The following is an 8,777-nucleotide window of genomic DNA, read 5'->3' as shown; positions in this document are numbered from 1 at the left end:
GTATAATGTAAATGATATGCACTTCTAACAGAAAATTTTTCATTAGCAATGTATTCCCATATCATTTTATCTTTAGCACCCCTTCTACTTACTAGTATTCTACATATCACTTCCCCTTCTTTTGGCTAAAAAATTTGAGAGATCAATTCTTTGTTCCAATATGTTGCATTACCCTCTAGAAGTTCTGACACTGTTACATCACCATGTGATAATTGTATGGGAACTACACTTTAAATGATGTAGGCCTAGGAAGCCATTTATCATGCCAGATTCTGATACTCCTTCCATTTTCAACCCTTCATTTACAACTCTCTATATAATTCATATTTTGACCAACTCCAGTGATGACTAGACACTCTTCCATATCTGAGATGGATTATAGCCCAACTTTGCCTCAAATAGATTACCATTTATGAAGTACTTTTTCTTCATAATTTTTGCCACTATAGAGTTAGGATTAGTCTGGATTCTCCATATATGTTTTGCAAATATAGCTTTATTGAAGGATTCAAGATCTCTAAAACCCAAGCCACCTCTCCTCTTTGATTCACCCATTTGTGTCCAGCCTCTTCACTGAATTTTATTGTAATTCTACATGTAACTCTACCAAAACTTGCCCATCATGGTTGTAATTTCCTTGAGCAACTTCTTAGGCAACATGAAGGCACTCATTGTGTATGTTGGAATTGCTCGGATTATTGCCTTAACCAGGACTTCCTTCCCTACCTAAAGGGACATCTCTTCATTGAATTTATGGATCTAAAGGAATTATACTTCGATCTGCCCACTATTGAAGGTAATCCTAAATATTTTTCATAATTATTACTTATAGATACTTGAGAAGCTCTCTCAATTTGTTGTTTAACTACTTATGTAGTATTAGAACTGAAAAATACATTAGTTTTATCTTTGTTTAGACATTTACCTGATGCATTCTCATACTTCTCAAGCAACTGTTGTACCTTATTCCACTCTTCAATTTTTTCTCTACAGAATAAGACACTATCATCAACAAAAAGAATGTAGTTTATTTTTAATCTCCTTCTTGATATAGCAACCCCTTTCATCTCACCAACTTCCTCTGCATGATTCAGTAGTGAACTTAAATCTTCTGCACCCAATATAAAAAGGTAAGAGATATTAGATCTCCTCACCTTATTCCTCTTTCTGGTTTAAACATACCCTGAGTTTGACCATTAACTATAATAGACCAGGTTATATTTGTAACATAATTCATGATTAGTGATATCCATCTTCCCCCAAATCCTAACTTCTTAATTATTGCTTCCAAAAAGCTCCATTCAATTCGATCATAGGCCTTGAACATATCTAGCTTAAGTGTCATACTACCTGTTTGCCTCTTATGGTTGGTCTTCATTAAGTGTAGAGCTTCATAGGATACAATAATATTGTATGTAATTAGCCTCCCAGGTATAAAGGCACTTTAATTGCTCGAAATGATGATATGTATGCATTATACCCATTTGTACTAGGAGACTTCAATGGCGCCATTTGCTTTAATGCTGCTTCTACTTCATCTCTTGTAAACTTTTTTTGCAAGTCTTCATTCATCTCAACTATCACTCTAGGCTTTATATATTTCAAGCATTCTTCAATAGCTTTAGCAATAGGATTTGGGGATCTGAACAAATCTTGAAATTACTGTTTAAAAGCAGTTTCTATCTTCGTCTTCTTCTCGCATAGTCTTCCATGCACATCTTTGATTAGTCTTATCTTGTTATTCTTCTTTCTTTATGTGGCATATGCATAGAAATACTTTGTTTTTTGTCACCTGCTTGGTACCAATTTATCTTCGCCCTTTGTTTTCATTTAATATCCTCTTGGTTCAACAATAACCCCAATTCTTTCTATAAATTTTTAATTGCAGCAATGTTATAAGGACCCTCTTGCTCCTCCTGCATCTTCTTCAACATTTCTATTTTCACCTTTACATCCTTTTCACCTATTAGGTTGCTTTTCCAAGCTCCATTCAGTCAAATTCCTACCACAAATTTTCAGCTTACCGTTTACTCTTTTCGAGGGATCTTGCACCTCGGTGGTTTCTAACCACACATTTTTAATAATTTGTTCTCCCTCTTAGCTTCAAATCTGAAGATCCTTCTCCTTTTATTGTGTTGAAGCTTTTCCTTATTCATTGTTAGTAGAATAGGTCTATGGTTTGATCTTCTTACTGTCAAAGTTTTCACTTGATACTCGTTAAACGAGGTCCACTGAGAATTGACCACTGTTCGATTTAACCTTTTTTTGGTATAGTTGGAATCTTCATGCTTGTTGCTCCAAGTGAATATATCACATTTCCATCCTAAGTCATGCAAGTTATTACACTCCATAACTTGTCTGAACTTCTCGATTTCTTTTTTTGGCCTTGGTCTTCTTCCATGCTTTTCTATGGTAGATAAACTCTCATTAAAGTCTCCAATGACACACCAAGTGTGATGACCCGCTTTCGCTTGTATTTTTGTTGAAATGGTTGTTTTTATTTTAATTAATATATTAGCTTATTTATTTTAATTTATTGCTTTTTAAAATCAGTTTTTAATTTAATTGATGTTGTGTTGTATTTCTTTTAGTGTTTACGGTTTTTAATATCGTTGCGGCGGTTTAGTGTTGTTTTCCCGGAATGAGGATTAGACCTCATCTTCTTTCCCTACACCTCTTTTCCTTTTTTCCTTTTTCTTTTTCCTTTTTCTCTTTTTTCTTCTTTCTTTTTCCTTTCTTTTTCTCTTTTTTTCTTTCTTTTCTTTTTTCTTTTCCCTTCCCGCGTCGACCCCCCCGTCTCTCTCTCTCTTCTCTCTCTCTCTCTCTCTCTCACGCCGGAGCCCTTTCAGCCTCGACCCGTCGCCGTTCGGCCACCGTGCCGCTCACCGCCCACACCGGTCGACTCCTCTCCCTCTGGCGCACCTCCCCACCAAAACCCACCCCCCATCCGGCCGGCCATTTGGCCGGAAAAGCCCTTCAAAGCCAGCACGGTTTTTGCTCCGATCCGCCGCCGTCGCTCCACCTCCGGCCACCATTTCTTCACCACTTCATCACCGGTCCCTTGCCGTCCTAACCCACCTATTTCCGGCCGCCAACGACCACCGGAACAGCTCCCACGAGCTAGCTTTCCTTTTTGGAAAATCCGGCCTCTCTCCGGCGTTTTCCCCACCACCCACAACCAACCACCACTTCCAATAGCTTCACAATCATCCCTAGACCATTCCCTATCAATCATAATCCCTGGTTTGTCCCCGTTCAAAAGTGGGTATTTCACAACCCACGGCCACAGTGAATTTTCACTGTAACGTTGCTTTTTCTCCGCCGTTTGCGACGCCGGGTGTTTTCTAAAATTACCGTATAGCGCTGTAAGTATTTTCCAAACCCTATTTTCAGATTTAAATATATATCACTCATTCAATTTATTTATTGCTGCTGGTTGGTTGATTCCGGACTGAGTCCGAGGAGTTCGGGGGTCGGATGGACGGAGGACGGAGTTGCTTGATTTATTGTGTTATGGTTGGTTGTTTGTTTTGTGTATTGATAATTGCATTGGCATGGTGCATGCACGTGTATTTTATTTTATTTGAGAAATCCTGTTTTGCTAGCGTGAATGGTTTTTGGGTGCGTGTGTCTCACGAGCCCAAGCCGGGATGGGTTATTATCTCGGTGGAGCTCCTCTGGTCACTCGAGAGTGGATAAAATTGAGTGACATCCCCTGGGTTGTCGCAGGGCGACGACTGGATTGCACGATACGGTAACGCTGTCGTGTCGAATCCGTGGTCCTTAGAGTGGCAGGGACTAGAGGATGGCCTGGTCAGGTACGCGCTGGGCGCGAGTCTGGGCATCACTCGTATAGGTGTCACATGCGTGGTCGTTACCTGCGGTGTGGCACAGAGCCAGGGTGTGCGGATGATCCCTAGGGGAGATCATGGTGCATGCATAATTGGATCGTTTTTATGGTTTTCGGATGCGGGCCATTTTTTGGGAAAATGACGAGTTTTGGTTTCGAGACTTTTGATCCATTTTCTGGGAAAATGGTGGTTTGGGCCATTATCTGGGATAATGGCGAGGCTTGGTTATGAGGATATGTTTTTATGGGCCAAATGGGTTTTTGGCGTGCGTGGTAAAAATGTGGTTTTGCGGGACTTGTGCTTTGGTTTTTCTTGCATCCATGTTGCTTGAGTTCTATGTGTTTTTATTTGGTGGTATTTGGGTTTTACTTACCTGCGGTACCATTTTTGGTTCCGTAGCTTTTGGTGCAGAGTTCGAGGATGAGGAGGAGGAGGCTGAGCCCGAGGATGCGGCTCCGCCGGGTTGCTGATGTTATGCTTTGTATTTGATATTATATTATATGCGTGTTTTGTAATATTTTATTTATGTACGTTTTGGAATAGCTTTGTATTAAACAAGAAAAATTCTGGTACTTAGTTATTGACTTGCTTTTCGCTGCGTATTTCTCGTGCACATTCTTTGTTTATACACACACTTGGCACACGTCGATAGGGTGATGACCCGTGAGGTCATCATCCGGACGTCTCGATTTCCCCGTATCCGTGCATGGGGATTTGGGGGCGTCACACCAAGCCTTATCAAAACTAGGTTTAAGTAAGGACAACAATGCCCATGTTTCATTTCTTCTACTTGTTTCAAGATGCCCACAAAATCTAGTGAGAAACCACTAGACTCTATTATCCTCCTCAGCAATTTGGGTATGTATATGATATTAGGAGTAGTTAACAATCTCAACAGCATAGTCATTATCCCATAACATAGTCAAACCCCTTTTTTTCCCATAAAATAAACTATAAAATAAGAATCAAATCCCAATCTTCTTTTAAAAGGCTCAAAACTTGTATTTCTTAGTTTTGTCTCCATGAGAAAAATTAAGTTGGGTCTCTTTTTTTACCTAAAAGGCAGAGATCATGAATTGTTCAGGGGTTCCCTAGCCCCAGGTAGTTCCAACTTAAGTGTTTCATGGTGATTGGCAGGTCTGACTAACATCCACCGCCACTGACTTATCCATATTGCTAGCGCTAACTTCTTCATATTTTGTCTTTTTTCAATGACCCTTGATTTTCACTAGCACCATTATCATCAATCAAATTACGTTTTTTTCCAACATTTAAACTAACAGATTGTATATCTTGTATTCATGCTTGCCTTTTCCAGCTTCTCTGGTTCTTCCTCTTACTGCCACTCTCAGTCTAAACATTATTTTCAGTATGGTCATCTGTGCAACATTCTGTTGTGTGCATAGCCATGGGCTTTTCAACATGCATGTCAGTGTTCACCATGTTGGGCTAATTAATTTGAGGCCCATTATCTTGATCCAATAACTTCATCAAACCTGGAAGAGAACCACTTCCACAGCCCTCAATTTCAAAATTTGTCATATCTATTTCCTTATCCTCACATATTTGGTGAAATTCAAATTCTGCTTTCCAAAACCTTCCATAATGTTCACAGTAACTAACTTTTCAAGATTTTCTCTACCTATCTGATCATGTTTCGAAACTGGTTGTATGTCAGTTATCCCTCTTGGAATATTCCTCACCTTAGATTCTTCCCTTGCCACCGTGCCCGTCATCCTTTTCTTCTTAGAAGTGACTTCTATCTTCCAATCAACCCATCTTCTTCTAGTGCTTGTGTCCGCACTTAACCATACACCAAACTGCTCATTATTTTCTTGGATGATAATCCCCTGTTTAACAGTACCAATGCAGCCCTGACTTTCATGAACAATTCTTCCACACTTAAACATGAGCAATTTTTCATACTTTAACGGTACCCAAATTTTGTTGCCCTTGATATTAAATATTCTTCCCCTTGTAATCATTTTGTTTAGATCAATCTCCACCTTCATTCTCCGAAACTTTTCTCACCCCGTTCCATCTTTACTAAACATCAACCTCCTTAACCACCCCAATAGTTGCTCCTATTTGTGTTCTAATTTCCAAATTCATACTGGCAAGAGGTAGGTTGTGGAACTGAATCCAAAACACTTCAGTATCAAAATATTGTTGTTGAGGAGGAGTCAATCCATCAAACGACTTGAGAATGAAAAGATTGTTATAAAAAAAGCCACAATCTCCCTTCTAAGACCCTTTCCTTATCTGCTTCAATCTCAAACGTAATCACATAGAGGTTGGGGCTAATATCTTGAAACTGAAAAGGGTTGCTCACCCTCCAAATTTTTGCCATAGTTGATTTGATCACTTCCTTGCTTATCAAACTATTTGTGCAAACCTTGCCCACTATGCTGCTTTCACATTTCATAGTGATATAAGTCAAAATGGCAACATCTACTTCAATTTGCTTATCTTCTTCCTCCGTTAGCCTTAATTGTTTCCACTTCTCTTCCAAGCTATCCATGATTGACACCCTAGAATACTGGACCAGGAAGCACCACCCTTAATCGTAAGCCATGACTTAAAAACTTCACATCTTCCACTCTTAGTTGAGAGAGAACGAGGGAAGACGTGGGCACCTACTCCTTTTATTTTTTAAGCCCTTTATTACTTTATAAATTTTAAAATTTAAATCTTATAAATCAAACTTATCATTTAAGTGATATAGATGGTGCATGTGCTCTACACTCCGACATGGGAATAAAATAAGTTTACAAATATATTTTTTGTCAAGATCCATAATATCTGATTTTTGTAACCAATCAAGGTTACTTCAGCTTGCCTAATACATAGTATACTGACTAGCTATAATTTTTGAGTAATACTAGATATAAGCATGGATTATGTAAATGATGCACACTCTTTTTGAAAAAGAGAGAAGCCCGCCATTAAAAATTATTTTTTATATGGATCTTATATTTATTCAATTTTTTCAAAAGGAGTGTAATTTTTGCACATTTTTTATATCATTTATCTTTTATGATAGCCAGGAACTAGCTTTTTAAGTAATAAATGGATTAACGGTTGTCGCCTACAATATAGTTGTCTCTAACCATCATGATACACTTTGAAGCAAACTTGCTAGGATGCTGATTCTCTAGTAATCAGATCAATCATCCATCAATGGAGAGACACATTTCATATCACATAGGGCTGTAATCGAGCCGAACTGAGCCAGTTTTTGACTTGCCAAACTCGGCTCGACTTAAAATACTTGAATTCGAGATTTTTTTAAATTCTTTATTCGATCTCGACTCGATAAGCTAAATCTCAATTTAAACTCGTCCCATTTTAAAAAATTTATAAATAATTAATATCTAATTAGTTGATATTTATCCAAAATAATAATATATTATATGCCTACGTATATTATTAATACATACACTTAATATAATAGCATATATCTATTTCATATATGGTTCTCACCTACTAGTATATCAAATTATTCAATTTTATCAACTAATTATTATACAAATTATAAAATATACTTATGAAGTTTATTTACTATATAGACATAAGTAATTAGAATACATATTATATATTTAATTATAAAAATGGTATGCTTATATTATTAGCTAATACATATATACATGTATATGTGTATGTATATATTTATCATAATGAGTTTAAATCGAGTTGAGCTAACGAGTCAATTCGAGTCTAAACGAGCCTTAGCCGAGTCAAGTTGAGTTTTGTTGTATACTTGTCATTTATAAATCGAGCGGGTATTTGTTTTAACGAACGATTTTTTTTTTTTACGAGTCAAATTTGAATCGAGTTTAACCGAAGAAGTACCGAATAGGCTATCAAATAGACTGATTCATTTACATCTCTAATATCACATGTTATTAGGAACAAATTAATGATAAGTTTTATTGGTCTCAAATTTAGTTTTTCTGGACTACGTAGGATAAGTCCATGAGGTCTAAATTTATTGTGGTCGGCTAAAACTTCTTATTGAGCCCATATGCCCAAGAGCTTATTTAGAAAACCTATTGATAGTAAAACGACAAGTTGGGCTTAGTTTAATTTTAGTTAAGCTCATTAATTTATTAATAGCCTATTTAGATGTCTGATAGATAGAGTGGACCTTTGAGAAAAACCCATTGTGTTATTAGATGATTTGGGCTTCTTTTGAGTTTAAAGGCTTAGCATATTAAGAATAGGTCGAGAGAGACTCGCATAAAATCTCTTCCACTTAAGCTTGGTTTGGATAGCAAAGTCTTTTTAAATCATTTCATTTAATTTCATCTTATTTAATATCATCATAATATTCAAATACCACAAATACAGGCACTTTTTCATCTCAAATCTTCAACTTTTTTATCTAATCATTATCTAATTATTACAACTTTTTCAAACTTTTAAACAAAATGTAAAAAATAATTCAACTTTTTCAAATCTCAAAATAAGAATAATATAAAAAAATTATATTCTAATAATATTTTAACTTTATAATATTTTTATTCTATTCAACTTATTCTTTTTCCTTTCTCAAAATCTCATAAAACATATTAACTCAAACATTTCATTACTATTTATAGATCATTTAATCACATCTTACTATTCAAAAGAGGCCTTAGGTTAAATTTCCAATCCCTTATTTTTCTCTTCATTGCCTCCGATATCTCCCTCTGCTTTATCCCCATCTATCCATTTGATTGAGGAGCAACTGTTAATATTACTATTCATCCGAGTTTTGGCCCAGGAACCCGGATATAATCAGATAAGAACCATGGTTTCAAACTCGAGTCAGAACTTGGATGAAACTGGTTTTAAAAATCCAGAACTAGGGTTTCCTAGTTGTACCCTTTTTTTTAATTTGTTGATTTGAATGTTTTGATGTTTTTTTTTCCTTCTTAAATTTAA

Source organism: Carya illinoinensis, chromosome 16 (genome assembly GCF_018687715.1).
Source record: "Carya illinoinensis cultivar Pawnee chromosome 16, C.illinoinensisPawnee_v1, whole genome shotgun sequence".
In the NCBI taxonomy this organism is placed as follows: domain Eukaryota; kingdom Viridiplantae; phylum Streptophyta; class Magnoliopsida; order Fagales; family Juglandaceae; genus Carya; species Carya illinoinensis.
Note: the sequence above shows the minus strand (reverse complement) of the source record.